The sequence below is a fragment of the Taudactylus pleione genome, unplaced genomic scaffold, assembly GCF_031769625.1.
Source record: "Taudactylus pleione unplaced genomic scaffold, aTauple2 ptg000537l, whole genome shotgun sequence".
In the NCBI taxonomy this organism is placed as follows: domain Eukaryota; kingdom Metazoa; phylum Chordata; class Amphibia; order Anura; family Myobatrachidae; genus Taudactylus; species Taudactylus pleione.
The window spans coordinates 6,423,921-6,444,682 of NW_028284939.1; positions in this window are offsets into that span (position 1 = coordinate 6,423,921).

Consider the following 20,762-nt stretch of genomic DNA (forward strand, 5'->3'; position numbering starts at 1 on the left):
TATATAGAACAAAAAGATCAATAATTAATAGTTTTTTTCTTTTCAGTGGTCTCATATCAGTTAACGCCATCTTAAGATGGCATTGGCAAGAGAGGTATTACAACGGTACAAGTGATACTTGATAAATAGGCTCTAGTATGTAAAAACATGAAGGACAGAGTGACCACTTCATACATACTCTAGGGGCCTATTCATTGTCCCTTATGGGCCCAATATACATGCAGAAACACTAAGTAACAGGCCCACCCATTATTCAAATGGGGCCCGATGTGCCGCTGTCCCGCAGTCGGAACAATACTGAATTACTCTGGTATTTTAGTATCTACTACTGCAACTCACGGAGAGTTGGATCCTTCATTATTGGGGGCCAATGCCCCCCGGTAATGAGCAGGCCCCATTGGGCTTTTGATTAATTGCCCCCTCTGCTGCCTGCCCTCAGCTCCCATAATATGTGACGGGACCCAGAAAAAGTGGTGTTTTTTTAAAGTGAGGGGTCCCTGGGACCCACATTTGTTTTTGGCTCAGCGCGATCACTGACAGACGCAAGCATAGGAGAAGTTTTGATGGCGAGACTAACGGTGGCTTCTAAGGATGCATTAATCTGTATTACAGTGTGCACGGGCGCTAATAGTGCACATCAGGCCAATCGGGTGTACATGAGGGAAGGAGTCATAAACAGTAAAACCACCAATAGAGGCTGCTGCGTGCGACTCCGAAGCAGGATCCATATGTGGTTTCCATGATGTAGAGACAACATCACTGGCATGGAGAGGGTGAAAGTGACCACGGGAAACATTCAATGGAGGCTTTATACAACCCAGACTCCAATATACCCAGGGACCAAATTTCGGCTGCTGAAAGAGGAATCAACGCGCTTTAGTTGGGTGGTCTTAGCATATCAGGAACGTAGCCAATAATGTCCCACATTTCAGCCAGGGATATTGGCAAGTACTATATGTAATAATCTGTCTGACACTGGACAGTAGTTTAATTAAAATCTATCGGAACCCAAGAAATATATTTGCTAAGTTGCAGAGGTCGGAAGAGCGGTAATGTACAATCTGTTCTGTCACAGATTCTCCTGGGGCACAGATTAGCTCAGTACATGTCCCGCGCTCACTGAGTGTGGGTGACTGCCAGTGTGGCCTTGGCGTGTATTAGTGAGGTTACTGATGTCTCTAGCGGTGATGGGGTCACTATCAGCCAGAGTGGGTCACACAATAGACAGCGAAGGTCACTACCCATCAGCGCTGGTTGTGGCAGATTATTCTCTGCCTGGTTACATTTTATACATGTGGTTTAACGGGGGGATTTGTGCACTTTTGCTTATAGGCATACTGTAGTTGTATAAAAGGAATCGGTATGTAATAGCGGCTGTCGGGATGCCTACTGTCAAAATAGGCATCCTGATGGTTGGTATCACGACAGGGGTCGGGTAATTATAGTTACCCTCCCCCTCTTCTCCCCCTAACCCTCCCTTTTTGTAGCCTAATCCTAAACCTCCCCAACCTGCACTCTAACCCTCCTCGTTAGTGCCCTAACATAAGTTTCCCCCCTTAGTGTCTAAACCTAACCCTCCCACCTTAGTGTCTAACCCTAACCCCCTCAGAGGTGCCAGCCTAACCCCACCCCAAAAAAAAAAAAATCTAACACTAACCCCGCTGTGCTATCTAAACCTAACCCCCCCCCCCCCCCCCCCGCAGCTAACACTAAGGGTGCCCAGGATTTACCTTGTTCGGGCTGGCGTCCCTCCGTGTTCCAGAGTGCGGATTAAGATAGGCATCAGTATTGTGACTGAAATGATAGACCACTTTGCGCTCACTCGTAGGGTTTAACCAAGACAGCAGATGGTTGCAAGTCGAGGTACCCCGTAGTCCTCCAGATACAATAGAGACAATATACAATATGCAACAAGCGCCAAGAAGGAACCTTGTAGTGTGTGTACAGATGAAAGACTTACTACACAAATAAATTAATGAAAGATATTTTACTGTTAAAGTAGTAAGTCTATATAAATGCATTAAAAACAAAAATATATTCGCAATAGAGTATGCACAGATATACAAAGCACAAACGAGGACACAAACAAAAAACAAAAACAACTAAATAAACTCCAATGGCACAGGAATTATAGCACCGTTGGAAATGGGAAATATGATCCTACTAGAGGTACATATAATAATCTCAGTCCTGCACAGATGCTGGTATAGAAAAAATGAAAAAGTGGGGTTCACTAGTGCCGAGAACCCACCTCTTCTAGTGGAATTATGTGTGCGCCCTAATGGAGAGTGGTGTCCCACAACTCCAAATGGGCTAGAGCGTGTAGAGTAACTGTGGGACACCACTCTCCATTAGGGCGCACACATAATTCCACTAGAAGAGGTGGGTTCTCGGCACTAGTGAACCCCACTTTTTCATTTTTTCTATACCAGCATCCGTGCAGGACTGAGATTATTATATGTACCTCTAGTAGGATCATATTTCCCATTTCCAACGGTGCTATAATTCCTGTGCCATTGGAGTTTATTTAGTTGTTTTTGTTTATTGTTTGTGTCCTCGTTTGTGCTTTGTATATCTGTGCATACTCTATTGCGAATATATTTTTGTTTTTAATGCATTTATATATATTTCATCTGTACACACACTACAAGGTTCCTTCTTGGCGCTTGTTGCATATTGTATATTGTCAGTATTTTGACACCTATCTTAAATCCTGTGTCGGACTTTCAGCGTTGGGATGGAGACCGGCTGCCGGTCTCATAACTACATCCCATATAAAACTATGATGGTGATTTATTTCTAAAACTATACCCAAGTACATGCTACTGTACACTGTGTGTAACCAGGACTGTAACTAGGGGTATGCCAGCGGTGCCATCGGTCAAGGAACGGTTGCTGACCTGCAGCACAGTAGCTTGCCTACGTCGGGCTCACAGCGCTCTAAGGGGGCATGCTTTCTGCGATTAGGCCATGCCCCTTTCCCCAGGCCAGCTCTCTACTCCCCTGGCCACCATAAGTAAATAGATTCACACTGTGAGAGCAGTCAATAGGTGTTTTGGCATCTTTGCGCTGGAGTTCACGTGACATGATAATGCCACGTGCTGGCATTATCTATTATGGTGGTAATATTTCAGCCTTGTTGGCCCTGAGGGCAATACTCTAGCAATGGAGACCGGTGTCTGGGGTGTTTCGGGGCAAAGCGTCCACAATGTGAACTCTGTACGATTGGCTGCTGGACCAAGCTTTAGGCTTGGTCCTGCACCAGCAAAAGGATTGGATGCAGGATATACAGTATGTGGCATTAATGGGTATGGCTACTGCTGCAAGTCACACAGCGTGTATGTTGCTGCACGTGTTGCATACATCACACTGTCTTTGAAACTCCATTGCACTGTTATGGGACTGCTCATGCAGCATGCATAGGTGTATAGCAGTGCCCAGTGTTAATTCCGTCTCCTGTAATAAATGAGTTATATCATTAGAACAGTGGTAGCCAACCCTGGTCCTCAAGAGCTACCAACGGTGTACGTTTTCCAGGTCTCCTCACAGAATCACAAGTGATACAATTAGCTCCACCTGTGGATCTTTTCAAATGTGTTAGTTAGTAATGAATACACCTGTGCACCTGCTAAGTGGTCTGGAAAATGTGAACTGTTGGTAGCTCACGAGGACCGAGGTTGGCTACCCCTACAGTAGAAGTTCCACACACAATCCTCAGACCCTCCAACATGACCCCTCCCATTAGGTACAAAATGCTCCGCTCCTGGACTTGATGATTGCAGCCACCTGTGGTGAAACACTCTTGTCATCAATTAACTAGCTCAACACAGGTGTCTGCAATCATATATTGGGTTGAAGTCCAGGAGCAGAGCATTCTGTACCTGATGAGAGGGGTCATGTTGGAGGGTAGGAATTCTGTTCCTGATGAGCTCACTTGCTAATGCACCATACTCACATTTCTTTGCTAGTGGTTCCAATCTGGTATCATATAACTGGATACTCTCAGTGCGGCTCTGCACAGCGGTGTTAAAATCATGTCTGTCTGTCAATTATAACATGTTTCACTGGTAAGCAGATCTCATCAAAAATTTTTTATTATTGTTTCTGGACTCTCCTCCCCTGAATAGACACCTTTTCGAAAGCCACAGCACCACCAGGTTGAGCATACACCTGTACCAACAGGTCTGAGAGCCCGGCACAGCAGTATACGTGCCATTCCTCCTTGAACTTGAGCCATTTATCTGTGATGGCGTCGTAGAAAACCAGCAGATCTATGTGTCGGAGACGTTGTACCGTCACATCCAGACTATTGACGTCATGTAAAGTGGTCTGTGTGCAAATCACCATAGGACTCTGGAGAACTGCCGAAGTCGTACTTGCTGAACAATGGCTGCAGAGGCACTTCCTGTATAACAAGGAGATGGCCATCCGCATACAGCAAGCATCTACAGCACAGGTTCTCAAACTCGGTCCTCAGGACCCCAAACAGGGCATGTTTTCCAGGTCTCCTGACAGAATCACAAGTGAAATAATTAGCTTCACCAGTAGATCTTTTAAAATGTGTCAGTGAGTAATGAGTACACCTGTGCACCTGCTGGGTGACCTGCAAAACATGAACTGTGTGGGGTCCTGAGGACCGAGTTTGAGAACCACTGATCTACAGCAACCATTTTTGGAAACCCGCACTTTAGCAAATTTACCCCTTTGAGTTTGTTAATGCTGGCAGCCATAGTTACACGTCAGAGTTTACTCAGATTCATCATGGTTAGAGACAGTTTAATTCTACTGTATCTTAAATAATATCTGCAATAAACTTAATAGTTTCCTAAAAAATGTGTCTGTGTTTTGTTTTATTATTGTGGCCCCAGAAATCATTTTTCTGTGACCCCACCGCTCTGGGTGCAATTATTGTGGCAATAAACTACAACTCCCATAAGCCATTACATGCAAGTATCCGACATCAGAACTAAACAATGATCTATTTCTCCCCTGGGGGAGCTGCATACTTACCGACTGTAGATGTGTATCCTGCTAGGACCCTGCAGGATGAGACTTTCTCTGGGGCTATGCATGCTGGGAGGGAGTTTCCTGATTGTTAGTCAGTTCAGTTCCTGATGTTTACCTACGTAAAGGTAGGGATGGTCATCGGTATGGTTACCATCGATGGCAAAATAACAAGTGGCCATTGATGGTTACCAACTATGCAATGGATGACCATCAATGGTTTCACCAACCAATGGTCATCCCTGTTCTATGACTGACCTACCCGTGGGCCAATCAGACCCAGGAGGACGTGACTTCACGGGTGTCGAGGGCGGAGCTATGCTCCATGTCCCGGCACCTTGTAAAAAAAAATAATATAAAATATTTGGTTATGCTTTTCCATCGATGGAGGGAAACCATCTGGTTCTCCCTCATCAATGGGGAAAAACATTCAACATCGGCCATAAACAATCCATGATTTTGAATCATCGATGGTCGATGACCATCCCTAAGTAAAGGTGTTTCCTGTACTCCAGAGTCCATGAGTCTTGCCTGATTTGCAGCACATCTACATGGTGACAGAAGCGGGATACCATGGCTCTAGGACTCCGCTGCATCGACCCCCTTGTGTTTGATGAATTATCGCTGAGAGATGGATGCAGCACAGGAGAGAATGGTTAGTGTACCGAATTGCTGGACTGTCTGAAAAATCAAGAATAGATACAAGCGTACACATTGCTTAATCTGGCAGGTGCAGAGGCAGTCACTAAAGCAGAGGGGAAGACCAGGAAGACCCAGATGTATTACTTGCAAAGTCTGAAGAGATTTGTATGCCTGTTAAAACTGTCATAATGGACAGACACACATTCAATTCCACGAACCAGACAACTGGGGAGAATATACAGTCATACGTGTCCGCAGGGGCGTTTCTAGAGAGGAGGGGGCCCGTGTGCAGTCTGGACTGTTTGTGTGCCTTGAGGACCGTGGTTGGGAACCCCTGCTATAGTGTATTCACAGATCACCGGGAAAATGGCTGCAACGGCAATTTTCCCTGTACTGCACATGCGCAAACACGGGAAAATGGCCATCGCGGCCATTTTCCTGTCGTTTTACAGCGCCGGATGCCAGCGCCGACGTTGGACTCCGGAGAGGTAAGTAATATTATGGGTGCAGGGTGTGCGGTACGGGGCCCCCCTGGACCCAGGGGCCAGTTTTCCTCGCACACCCTGCACCCATTATAGAGACGCCCCTGCATGTTCACTTTAAGACTGTTGGCAAATAAATGTAATTTTGGAGCCATAACTGACGAGCTGACCAGAGACCGCATTGTATGTGGCATTCACAGTGACGCAGTACGTGCACACTTACTACAACAAAAAGTATCTGCCCTTAGACTCTGTCATCGCATCTGCTCGCTGCACGAGCCATCGGAACAGGGCACAAAGGAGTTATGGAGGGAGGCTGAAATATGCAGTGTACAGCGCGCACAAACGTAATACAGGCCATGTTACCACTGTGGGGGGCGCCATGCATTTGCACGGGAGACGTTCCCTGCTTTTAACAAACGCTGCAACCACTGCAGAAAGCTTAATAACCATGCAAAGTGTTGCAGATCCAGACATACCCCGACACACAGTCAGCCATGTGCGACACAGGCATAAAGTCAATCACGTGGGCAAGGGGTCAACCGTACACACCGCTGAGACTAAATATTGTGAAAGCGTAGATCTAACTGCAAACCAAGGAGAGATTTTTACTAACCTATGTGATAAAAAGAGTAGCAACACACTGAGGATTAAAATTAACACCGGTGCCAAATGCAACATAATGTCCAGGACCTGCTGCACAAGACCGGCCCGCAGGCGGCAATACATCACAGAGACACTGTAAACTTAGTGGTATATGGGGGGGGTCAATTTATTAAGACCATGGGCACCGTCGAATACACGTGTGCACCTTTGCTATTCCACATAGTAGATAGTGACGTTAGAACATTGCTCGGACTGCCTGACAGCGGGCGCCTTGGGTTGATACAATTGGGGCCTGGAGTACACATGATACAACAAGACACCCCAGAGTTCCGTGACTGTAAGGATCTATTCACTTGCGACACCATCTGCAAACTACCACATGTGCTTGCATGAATCCATCAGCCCTACAGTGTGTGCACCCCGGAGGGTTCCAATCGCTATGAAGGATAAAGGGTCTCATTCAGACCCGGTCGCAAGCGCCGATGCACTCGCAACCGGGTCGATGGTTAGCCCAGCGCACGCGCAAGTCCCGGAGCGAAAGAGAAACTCTCTCGATCCGGAGTTCTCTACAAAAGGGGCGGCTGTCGATGTTGATCAACAGCTCGCCCCGTTTTGTAGGCGGGCCGGGGGGGGGGTTTCAAAAACGGAGGCGTTCCATAAGGAACGCCTACCGTTTGTGGGCGGCCGCACTGACATCATCAGTGATGTCAGTGGGGAGCTTCCTGGGGCTTGCGGTTGCACTCGCAACCGGGTCAATGGTGGCCCATGTGCACGACGGAGCCGTCGGAGCCTCCTTTTGGGGGCGGCCTCCCTGACATCACGAGTGATGTCAGTGGAGAGATTCCAGCTCTGTTAGAGCCGAAATCTCTCTGGGGCTTGCGGCCACGAGACCCTACCACAAGGGTCTCGTCGCAAGCCCGATGGTCACGATGGTGTTCACCATCGCGACCATCAACCTGGTTGGTCGCAAAGCTGTGGGTGGTAACCCACAGCTTAGCTAGCGACCAGGATGCCGCACTAAAAAAAGGAAGCGGCCGCCCTCATTCAGAGAGAGCGATCGCTTCTTGCAACCGTCTCTGAATGATGGCCAAAGTCCTAGCTGAGTTGGAGCGCATGATCGCGCTTGGTGTCATAACCCCTATTGAAGAAGCGACCCAATGGGTATCTGCAATGGTGGCTGCTGTAAAATAAAGTATGGGACTGTCAGGATTTGCATAGACCCCCGTACACCTCAATAAAGCGCTGCCAAGACCCCGTCACCTATTGAGAACAGTAGAACAAGTCATTGCTGACATGCCGGAATCCAAGGTCTTCAGCACGTTAGATGCCAAATGTGGGTTTTGGCAAATCCCATTAGACAAATGATCGTCACTCCTCATTGCTTTTATGCCACCAGCTGGGAGTTATGCCTACTTACGCATGCCATACGGCCTGACTCCTGGCAGTGAAGTGTTTCAATGGTGTATGGAACAACTGTTTGCTGGGTACGCCTGTGTGATTATAGTCGACAACATCCTTATCTGGGGCCGTAATATGCAAGAGCATGACGAGCGTCTACGCCAGGTATTGGACAGAATACAACTTACAGCTCAACCCAGACAAGCGCAGATTCAGAGTTGCTGAAGTTACGTACGTGGGTCACCTCCTCACGGACCAGGGTGTTAAACCTGACCCTGACAAAACAGCGGCCATCAAGCATATGCCCCTGCCGGTCGACAAACATCTTCAATGCTTCTTAGGGATGACTAATTACCTGTCAAAATTCATCCCCAATTATAGTGAGATCACTGCACCCCTGCGGCATCTTCTGCACCAAGATACAGAGTGGTGTTGGTTGGAACCACACCATGCTGCCGTGTCAAGACTTAAGTGCATACTCACCAGCCCTCCTGTTCTACAATACTTCAATGGTACCGGTAGTGATCTCAGCCGACGCATCACAGCACGGGTTGGGTGCAGTTTGTCCCCAGAAGAATAAACCAATTGCTTTTCATTCCAGGGATGTCCGTGCAATGCCTGTCCTCTGCCCGTATGGAGGAGCTGCAAAGAGAATCTTTGGCGGATGATTTATGTCAACGTCTCTCTCAGGTTGTCCGGCAAGGCTGGCCTCAGTCCTCAAGGGAGCTTTCCCAAGACTTACGCCCATTCTTTGCCATGAGAGCTGAGTTATCTCTGTCAGACAGGATCATTTTGCGAGGTCAGGGATTTGTTATTCCTTACACATTGCAAAAGTACTACACCACGCAACTGCACCAAGGAAACCCTGGTCTGGAGGCCACCAAGCGCAGAGCCAGGGAACTGCTCTATTGGTCAACCATGTTTCATGATCTTGAGAGGGAGGTCTCTGTTTGTGGCCCATGCGCGGCCCTTCACGCACCACCAACCTAAAGAGCCTCTGCATCCACATGACATCCCAGATCTTCCGCGGTCTGTCACTGCTGCTGATGTTTTTGTATGAAGGGGTAAGGAGTACCTGGTTCTCATGGACTCTTGCTCAGGATGGTTTGAGATCGATCATTTACCCACTCTTACCAGCACCAGTATCATTACCAAGCTCAAAAGACACTTCGCTACACATGGAGGACCTCATTCAGAGTCGGTCGAAGCGGCCGCACTGTCGTACGGGAAAAGGGGCCGGATATGCAAATAATTCCCTCGCAAGTTGCGTCCATAAGTTCGGATCGGTAGCTGGCCGACCAAGAGGAGGAAGCGGCCGGAATTCAAAAAAATACGCCCCCTTCTCGTACGCATTGCACGTCATCTCCGGGCATATAAGGATTAATCGAGACCATCGGGAACCATCGGAACTGGTCGTAGAGCTTAAGGTTGACCATACCCTCTCTTAAGCTCTACGATCATGTCAGTGTAAAAACCTCCCATGTCCCATGTGCCATGACGCTACTTTGTTAATTATGCACTCCCATAAAACGCCATTCGCATAATTAGGCACGCCTGCGTTCGGATCTCCACTCCCCTGTTTTCAAGCACCTTCCCCTGTTACCACCCACAAACGCCTCATTCTGTCACTCAAACTACCGACCTGACTGTGAGAGAAATTTCTGATCGTAGCGGCTAGTTTGCGCACGCGCATTGCGAACTTTACGCATGCGCAGTATAGCGAACATCGGTGGCGTACGACCGTGCAGCCGCTTCGACCGACTCTCTGAATGAGGTCCGGAATACCTCAGAAACTCATCACAGACAATGCCACACAGTTCACGAGCAATGAGTTCAAGAAGTTTGCTAGTACTTGGGATTTCACACACATCACCAGCATTCCACTGTATACACAATCCAATGGGCTCGACGAAAGAGCTGTTCGCACTGCCAAGCATCTATTAGAGAAATGTGCATGAGACCAGACTGATGTCTGTTTGGTGCTCTGAAACCTACGTAACATACCACGGGATGGAATACCATCCCCTGCCCAACGGTTATTATCACGTCGCACCAGAACCCACATCCCAATGACTAAACATCAATCACAGCCTCAATGACAGACACAAGTGCAGGCAGCGCTGGCTTCTAAGTGCATGTCTAATAAAAGGACTTATGACAGTACAGCGCACGCTCTCCCTCAGTTGGTCCCAGCACAAGCTGTTCGAATACAGGGCCTGATTCAGAACCGGACGCTCTTTGAGAACGCTCGCTCTGAATCAGGACGTCTGTTTTTTTTTTTTTAAAGACGGCCTCCTGGCCACTCGCATAGCTTTAGCGAGCGGCCAGGTGATGGTCGCGATGGTCACGACCATCGGGGCTTGCAACAAGACCCTTGTGATAGGATCTCATTCCCGCAAGCCCCAGTGAGCTTTTGGCTCTAATAGAGCCGGAAGCTCACCACTGACATCACTCGTGATGTCAGTGGGGCCGCCCCCAAACGGCAGGTGTTCCTTCGGGAACGCCTCCGTTTGGCCAGCCACCCCCCCCCCGCCCGCCTCCAAAACGGGGCAGGCTGTCAATCACAATCGACAGCTGCCCCGCTTTGGTGCGAGACCCGTAGCGACGGAGCACCCATCGCTGGCCGGGTCTCGCACATGCACACACCGGAGCCGGCGTGCGCATACGCAGTGGGGGACCATCGACCCGCTTGCGAGCGCTATGCTCTCGCGAGTGGGTCTGAATCAGGCCCACAGACCACTCGAGGATAGGACAAGCTTGCTACTGTGGTAAAGGAAGCCGACCGGCCCAAACAGTTACTGTATGTTGTTCAGGCAGATGGAACTGTGTATGAGCGTAATCGTCGCCACCTGAGACTATTACTGCGCCCATTGTGACAATGGATGACACAGACCCTCCTCACATCACACCAAGCTCCAGGCTGTCAGAACCTAAGTCTTCCTCAGTTGATAGTGAATCACCATCTGACTCAATGGCACCTCCAGCTATCATTCACAATGACCAGGCGCCCATGCCGCACCTGTATACCACCAAGTTGGGACATGTATGCACTATGCAGGCCTAATACCCGATTTCAGGACTATGTCACATAACTAACCCCACCCATCTTCTCTCTTTTTGTTATTATATTTTTATTGTGTTACCCTTTTCCCCTATCTTCCTGACGGGAGGGATGTAGATGTGTATCCTGCTAGGACCCTGCAGGGGTAAAGGTGTCTCCTGCACTCCAGAGTCCATGAGTCTTGCCTGATTTCCAGCAAATCTAAACCGACTTTCCTATCTTCCTCTCCTGGAGCAGCCCGCAGAGGAGACGCTGCTTTCAGCTTCGGGGGGCGGGGCCAGACTGAAGGCGTCATTAGGCCCGCCCCTTTTACGGGAATACCCTGCAATTCTCAGGTCCGTGATGAGGGGGTGAGGCTAAGTGACGTGATTTGCATAATTTAGCCCCACCCCTTCCCTACAGACCTGCAAAATGCCCCCATCCTGCCCACTTCACTAGGAAGTAGGCAGAATGCGAGAGATCTGCCTGCTCTTTTGGAGGTGCGGGGGGCTACCCGAAAAAAAACGAGAGCCTCCCACGACTTTCTGGAGCGTAGGCAAGTATGGGGAGATGTATCAAAGCTTGGTGAGAGATAAAGTAACAACCAATCATCTCCTAACTGGCAATTTTCAAACACAGCCTGTAAAGGGACAGTTAGGAGCTGATTGGTTGGTACTTTATCCTTCTCCAAGGCTTGATACATTTCCCCCCCATTGTAACAAATATGCCTGTAATATAGTTGCATCAGCTGCTCAGTATTTGCCAACATCCGCCAGTGGCAAACGCAGGATTTCTAGAGGGGGGTTCCCAAATGCTTGATTTTAGAGTGAGTGTGGCCTGTCCATGAAGAGGGTATAATTAGCACTTATCCAGCTTTAATATGTTACATACAAAGTATATTGTATTGCATAATTCAAGCATATACAGGACCAGTGATCACAGTAAGCCATTAGATGTGGCAGTAGGTCAATCCTGTCAGAGCAGGATGTGGGCACCATTCCTGAGCATTGGAACAAATCCGGGAGTCTGAGGGCCTGATTCAGAGCCGCTCGCTCTGAAAGAGCGCTAGCTCTGAATCAGGGCGTCTTTTTTTTTTTTTTTTTATGGAGCAGCCTCCTGGCCGCTCGCATAGCTGTGGGTTGCCACCGACAGCTATTGCGAGCGGCCATGATGATGGTCGCGATGGTCAAGACCATCGCGACCATCAGGCTTGCGACGAGACCCTTGTGGTAGGGTCTCGTGGCCACAAGCCCCAGAGAGATTTCGGCTCTAACAGAGCCGGAATCTCTCCACTGACATCACTCGTGATGTCAGTGGGGCCGCCCCCAAAAGGAGGCGTTCACATGGGAACGCCTCTGTGTGGTCAGCCACTCCCCTGGCCCGCCCACCAAAGGGGGCGTGCTGTCACTCAACATCGACAGCACGTCCCCTTTGGTGCGAGACCCGGAGCGGCGGATTGCCCGTCGCTAGCCGGGTCTCGCGCATATGCACGATGGAGCCGGCTCCGTCGTGCACATGGGCCACCATCGACCCAGTTGCGAGCGCTCAGCGCTTGCGACCGGGTCTGAATCAGGCCCTGAGAGAGTAGCAAGAACTTAGCACTGCCCTGGATATATATATGTACATATCGGTCTCCTTATGTACTGGATAGTGTATTATTATACAATATTAGTAATTAACCCTATTGATGGTCTATAGCAGTGCACCCCTAACAGTGCATGTTTTCCACATCTCCTAGTTGGTGCACAGGTGTATTTATTTATTTTAAAAGATCCACAGGTGGTGCTAATCATTTCATTTGTGATACTGAGAAGAGCATGCAGCACTAGTAACATTCTGTAATATTGCTATTTCTATTGTATTCATGGTGTGTGCTGGGGAGGGTGGTTTCCAGGCAGATGGAACCCCCCCCTGCGTTTGCCTATGACCACAGATAAGGTAACACAAAATGGAGTTTGAAGTTGCAGGAAATACATTCCCACTGCTACAGTACATAAACCTGTCTGTTACGTTGCCAGAGAATACATATAGATAATCGATATAGGAAGGATGCAGGTTATATGTGCAATATAGACCCAAAGGATCTATTTTGCATTTGTAAAACCTGCAAAACTGCAGAGAAGTAGAGTTAATCTTTAAAAACCATATGAACCTGTTTATACACTAAAAATATGTATTGTTAACCATCTCTGAGGATGCATCTGCTGACACAAATGTTACAGGTGGGGAAATGTCAAATGCCATTAAATCAAAGCACTCTGTATCAGCAGCGTCCTATTTTCTAGCATTAAATATATAAAATACTGTAGCAGCTGGAATAAAGCATATTTCTTCTCTTTTTTTTCCCCTGCATTGGGATACTTTTCCGAACCACTGATTTGCTTGGTAAGATATATTAATTACACCTCCCCTTAAATAAAAATCAATTTTCCACTCTATTCGTCCGGATAATAGAATTAGAGACCGAATTGGAAAAAAAAAAGAGCATTTGTATAAACATTAAGATATTCTATTCAAGTCTGCTGGAAAGAGTAATTCCTGCGACTGTACATATTTCTTTACACCAGCGACCTCGTCGGAAACATTTATTGCGCTCCTGAAACAGCGTGATCTTTTCTTTCCTTTTTAGAATGACTTTTTTGTTATGGCGCTTTTGCAAAAGCCAAAAAAATAAGGTGGGAGGAGAGGATACAAAATAGGGGAGGGGGTGTCGGAGGGGAGCAGCACAGATGGAGTAGTGGTTTTTTAAGAAATGACAATTAAACCGTTGCGTATGCTTGGGTACATGGGTACGGAGTGAATAGGATAACAAATTTCGGCATGTAAAACCGAACTCGGACAGTCCCATTTTACTTGGAACAAGGGGCCTGATTCAGAGCCGGACGCTATTTGCGGACGGTCGTTCCAAAAAAGGGGCCGGCTATTTAAATTGAGCGCTCGCTCTTTGCGGTGTGTTGACGCCTCTATGTCTGAGCGAGAGAACGAAAAATTTGCTCGCTATTTTGTAAAGACACTCTTTTGCTGTTCGCATCCTACGTCATCTCCGGTATTTATTAGATTAATCGGGTACATCGAAAGGCATCTGAACTGCTCACAGTGCTTGTGGTAGGTTTTTCTTACCGCAATCACTGCGAGCAGTTCAGGCTAAAAGACAACCAAGTGACGTGGTCGATGACGCTCCTTTACTAATTATGCACTCCCATTAAATGCCCTTTTTACCATTAGGCACGCCTGCGTTCGGATCTCCACTCCCCCGTTTTCAAGCACCTTCCCCTGTTACCACCGACAAACGGTACATTCTGTCAATCAAATTAGCAACCCCTCACTGTTTTGCGAGCGCACGATTTCTGACCGCAATGACTGGTTTGCGCATGCGCATTACGACCCATACGCATGCGCAGTTGTGCGAACATCGCTCAGAGCAAACGAGCTGCCGCTTACGAGCGGCTCTGAATCAGGCCCTAGGTGCCTTCTCCTTAACGCTGCTTCCAAAATATTTTAAAAACATGAGCGAAAATCACATGTAACTTCGCTGGACCCTCTATAGAACACGTCGGTGGCGATCTCCCTTATATCCACACATACATAGAGCTCATCACTACATTTACTCTAGTAGATGATAACTCTTTTGGGTTCTAGGGTCTCCCCTATATTCTCCTCTGATCTCATAGCGATCCTTGGCCCTCATTCAGAGCCGTACGCTCTGAGCAGAGCGCACGCTCTGAATGAGGGCCGGCCTCCAAGAAAATGGAGCGTCCTTCTGGACGCTCGTATAGCTGTGGGTCACCACCCACAGGCTATACGAGCGTGCATTTTGATGGCCGCGATGATCGAGACCATCGCGACCATCGAAATTGCGAGCCGGAGCCTGCGGTTGAGGTTTTCAACCGCAAGCTCCGGAGTGATTTTGGCTCTATCAGAGCCAAAATCACTCCCACTGACATCACTAGTGATGTCAGTGGGCCGGCTTTTGACGGGAGGCGTTCCCGTGGGAACGCCCCCGTCAGGGAGGCACGCCCCCGGCACGCCTACCAAAGGGGGCGTGCTGTCAATCAACATTGACAGCACGCCCCCTTTGATCGGACACAACGAGCGAAGGACTTTCCTTCGCTCGTCGCGTCTGGCGCATGCGCACGACGGAGCTCCCTCCGTCGTGCGCATGCTCAGTCCAGAACATCGACCCACTTGCAAGAGGACAGCCGCTCGCGAGTGGGTCTGAATCAGGCCCCTTGTTTTCCGACCAATCAGGGAGTAGCATGCTGAGCCCATTGAGAGCTGGAACACATGAAGGGGATGTAGTTTGGAGTCGCAGGATTAGTGGGCCTGATTTAGAGCCGGACGCTATTTGCGCTCGCTCGTTCAGAAAAAAGGGGTGGCTATTCAAATGAACCGTTCGCTCTTTGCGGTCTGTTCACGCCTCTAGGTCTGAACGAGCGAACCAAACATGCGGTCGTTTTTTGGAAAACTACGCCCCCTGGCCGCTCGCATCCTACGTCATGTCCGCTATTTATTAGATTAATCGAGTACATCGACCAGCGTATGAACTGCTCGCTATTCTTGTGGTTGGTTTTTCCTACCGCAATCTTGTGAGCAGTTCTGACTATAAAATAACCCAGTGACGTGGTCAAGGACGCTGCTGTTTTAATTATGCACACCCATAAAATGCCCGTTTTGACCATTAAGCACGCCTGCGTTCGGATCTGCACTCCCCGTTTTCAAGCACCTTCCCCTGTTACCATCCACATACGCCTCCTCCTGTCACTCAAAATAGCAGGCATTCGCTATTTAGCGAACAAACGATTTTCGGCCGCACTGACTGGTTCGCGCATGCGTATTACAATCCGTACGCATGCGCAGTTGTGCAAACATCGCTCGGAACGAATGAGCGGCCGCTTACGAGCGGCTCTGAATCAGGCCCAGTGTGTATAACTGCTTCAGCAAGGAACGCAAGACCCACCACTCAGTGATTGACAGGACGGACCGTTTGTGGGTGGTGAGGGGGTGTGGTTGTGTGAACGCAGGCGTGTCAGTGCGTTTCAACGCCGTTGCAGAGGCGTGCATAAATTAGGCATTGGGAGACCCTACACAGCCTGAGCTCTCACTGCGTGCAAAGACTGCGGGAGGATCCGGTCAACCACTAATTGTGCGTATGGTTCCGATGTTTCCGCTGTCTTGCCAGGTACAGAAGACGCAAGATAAAGGGAGTGGGTGGTATTATGTAGTGCTGGGCGTCTGCTTATTCTGCTGCGATTGCTGTGCGTATGCATTCATTAGCATTTTCTCGCAGTGGCATGCGCTCACTTGCGTTCCTTGCTGAATCAGGCCGTGAGTTCTTGACCACTTAATTTAGATCATGGCTGACAGGCCCGTAGCTAGGATGCTGGATGAGGAACGCTCTGCGCTGCCTCCATCCGTGTTAGTCAAAGCTGGTGGTCACTAAAACTACGCAAGTGCGGCTTGTCTCTGCGTCTTTCTCCTCGGCGTCCATGATAGATGGACGTGCCCTGAGACTCTCCCCAGCGCTTTTGAGTACCTAGAAACCCCCCCTGTCCATCGCTCCATCACCGCACAGCTGAACGATATTGTTTTATATAAAGAGAAGGAGCAGCCGGAGTTCAGGCAACTGTGGGCCTGATTCAGAGCTGAACGCTCTGACCAGAGCGCTCGCTCTGAATCAGGGCCCTCCTCCATGAAAATGGAGCGTCCTCCTGGACGCTCGCATAGCTGTGGGTGACCACCCACAGCTATAGCGAGCGTCCATGATGATGGTCGCGATGGTCTTGACCATCGCGACCAATGGGCTTGCGACGGAGAACCTGCGGTAGGGTCTCGCTGCCGCAAGCCCTGGAGTGATTTTGGCTCTATCAGAGCCAAAATCACTCCCACTGACATCACTAGTGATGTCAGTGGGGCCGGCTTCCGTCTGGCAGTCACGCCCCCGGCACGCCCACCAAAGGGGGCGTGCTGTCAATCAACATCGACAGCACGCCCCCTTTGGTGCGAGACCCGGAGCGACGGAGAGTCCGTCGCTGTCCGGGTCTCGCGCATGCGCACGACGGAGCTCCCTCCGTCGTGCGCAGTGGGGCAACATCGACCCGCTTGCGAGCGTCCTGCGCTCGCGAGCGGGTCTGAATGACCACCTGTGTCTGCTCTTCCACTGGGGCAGGGCTGGCTGAATGCCGCGGCAGAGCGCAGCTCCTCCCAGGCAGTTCCGATGCGGCATTGTAAGAAGCTGAGCTGCCGTTGGATGAATTCCCGGTATTCAATGGAAAAAAGTACTTCCATCGAATTGGAAACATCGATGGTTAACTATCGGCTTCCGATGTCCATCCCTAATTGCAAGTAACTGCCCTGTGTTGTGAGAGTGCTGTGGGAGTGTCGTGGGCGTGTATCAAAAGCTCAGTGCATTCATGGGGTACGGCCGCAGGGTGCCATTGTGCATGCGCAAACAGGAATTTCTTGCGTATGCACTAATCATATTAATATTTTTTACATCAAATTCTTTTGATGCCATGGTTAGTTACCATCGAAAGTTTCAACTTCTGATGTCCATCCGTAGTACGATTCCATAAATGCGTACAACTCAGAATATGGGAGTCACAAACTCATTTGGGGCCCGATTCAGACCCGTTCGCTAGGCTGCGTTTGCACGTAGCCTGCCGATGTTTGCAATGCGCGCATACGCGAACTAGTCCATGCGATCGGGAAGCGTTCGCACCCTGTACGTATACACCTCGCTAGAATGAGTGACAGGACGCGCCGTTTGTGGGTGGTGACAGGGGGTGGTCGATGGTAACGGGGGTGTGGTGGTGCGAACGCAGGCGTGTTTGTGCATTGGAACGCCATTTCAGGGACGTGCATAAATAAGATGCATCGTCAGCGTACACGTCACATGGCTGAATTACGTGCAGCAGCGCTCGCAGTGCTTGCCGTAGGGTATGGTCAGCCACAAGTGCTGCGTATGGGTCCGATGTTACCGATTGTTGCATACACTTCCTGGAGATGACGTGTATTGCTCAGGGAAAGTGGGCGTCTTGTGACAGGCTGGTGGGCGTCTAACTACACACCGCGATCGCACGCCAAGACATAGTTGGCGTGCTAATGTCTTGCCGTGCGATCGCGGGATTTGCATACTTTGGCAGCTGACGGCTGCGTGCGAACGCATCTGGCGAGCGGGTCTGAATCGGGTCCCTGGCTCGTAGTGATGACGGTTGGAGTAAAATCAATGTCTGGCGTGGCTCTCCGTTGGCGGGCACACAAACCCCCGCATTAGCCCTATAGATTCTCGCACTACTTGCGCGCGAATCAGGCTCAGTCCCTACAACATTCATAAGACCAAAGCAAGGGCGTTAAGGAGAGCGCATAACCCCGAACATGGCAGAAATATTACACATACCCATAATGATAATGATATGTATAACGGGATATACAAACCTTGCTCTGTACCAGCCCCCTGCATCGATCGGTTACCTAAAGCTAATGGCTTATGTATGAGCAAATGTAGGATTAATTTTCCTGTACAGAGTAAAGCCAATCATGTTCCCAGCTAGAATTTACATGGGTCATTATAACATAAAGCACTGGTAATCATCCCTGGCTGTCATCCAGCAGAATGGCTGCAGGTGTACGCAGCTCCTGAACCGCTCAGACACAGCACCACAAGGCCACGGTGACCCAAGGCTGGAATTAAGCACACAGAAAAAAAAACATTTAACACGCACATTGTAGAACTGATCAGAGACATTAACTCACTTCTTCAGATGCCTTCTGTGTTTGGCTCCAGTTCCATTGCACAGCAGCTCAGCCGGTAACCCCAGCTGTGCGCCTTTTCCTGCCATACTTAGCAAATAGTTCACAAGGAAACAGTGTCCTGGCTGCTTTACAGAGACATAAATTTCTGTGTTTACACAGCGCTGATCTGCTAAACGGGCTAAACAATAACAGCGTTCTGCTTATAGCTTATGCTACGCAGGTTTCCTTACTTCTTCAGTCTACGCAGATGGGGTAAAGCTGACTGCAGGCATTTTGTCCTCCGAGGGGCTGGCGCAGAGTTATACGCAAATTCGCTCCAAAAATAAGCTTCACATAAAATAGCATGTTTATGCCCATGGGCTGAGACCTAGCCTGCTCTGCGCCAGCAAAATATATGCCAGGCGTAAGTACTGAGATACATTTTTACCCAAGTATGGTCTGATTCTTAGTCGTGCGCAAGTTCACATGCAGCCCCATTTAGTGATTATTGTGCATGCGTTGCTGAGCTGCTTATGTATGTTTAAGAACTTACAAATGATTCAGAGGCGTACGCGTCTTAGTCATTTCTCTGTTATGGCTGAATGAGCGCAACTGGACGTTTGCATGTGAGAGAAGCAATCTGTGGATGTATCGTGGGCGTGTGGCCAGGGTTACCGCCTACTCTGAGACACGAGTATGCACAGTGCACGTCACATTTAGTCACCTCTCCCCTCCCCCGGTGACGAGTACGCACCTCCCAGTTTCACTTCATCCCCCGGCTTCAGACAGAGGACCTGATTCAGACCTGCTCGCTAGCAGGCGATCGCTCGTTGCTGGCGATGCTTGCAAATGTGCGCATGCGTATAGTTCGCAGTGCGCGTGCGTAAACTAGTACGAGCGATTGGGATGCGCCCGCTCACCCTGCAAAGACAGCCCAGAGGAATGAGTGACAGGAGAGGACGTTTGTGGGTGGTAACAGGGGCAGGGCAGTAGTAACGGGGGAGTGGAGTTGCGGACGCAGGCGTGCCAGTGTGTTTAAACGCCGTTTCAGAGGCGTGGATAATTAACCAGCAGCGTCATAGTACACCTGATTCAATTATACGCTGATGTGCTTGTGGTAGGGTCCAGTCAACCACAAGCGCTGCGGTCAGATCCGATGGAACCCGATGTACTGATGGTTGTATATACTTCCTGGAGATGACGTACGCTTGTGGGCGGCTAAAGACAGGCTGGTGGGCATCTGAAAACACAAAGTGATCGCTCGCCAAGACATAGTGGGCGTGCTTATGCCTTGCCGTGCGAGCGCCTGCCTTGACGTCACTTAGCTGAATTTTCAGACGCTGGGAGCGAGCGGCCACATCTGGCGAGCAGGTCTGAATCAGGCCCAGAGTCTCTCTGCATGTGTGGGAGGTCTGATGGGCATGCAGGAGGGTTTAATTTGATTGACCATTTACATGTTTTTTCCCGTGAATGGGTGGGTAGGGTCCCCAGTGCATTGCTTTGCCCAGGGCCCACACTGCTGTTAAGACAACCCTGGGTAGGCGTAAGTGGCGATGAGAGTAATAGCGGCTGCTCCTGCGGACGGAGGGCTGGGTCGGCGTGTTCGCCAAGACGCGTACGACTATTGATGTATAATTTGCAATGATTTGCCTGCCAATCATCGCAGGCCTTTGGACATTTGCGTTATGTGCAATTCCAAATCGGACCAAATGTGTCTGCTATAAATATATAATAGTTTCTGTTGGTACAGTTATTATGAAGCGTCTTGGTTGAGGCCGTCAGGATAAATGCCTCCGTCCTGCAGATATTCAGCATTACAGAGCGATATCAGATGATTGCATCTCACTGTACAAAACAAC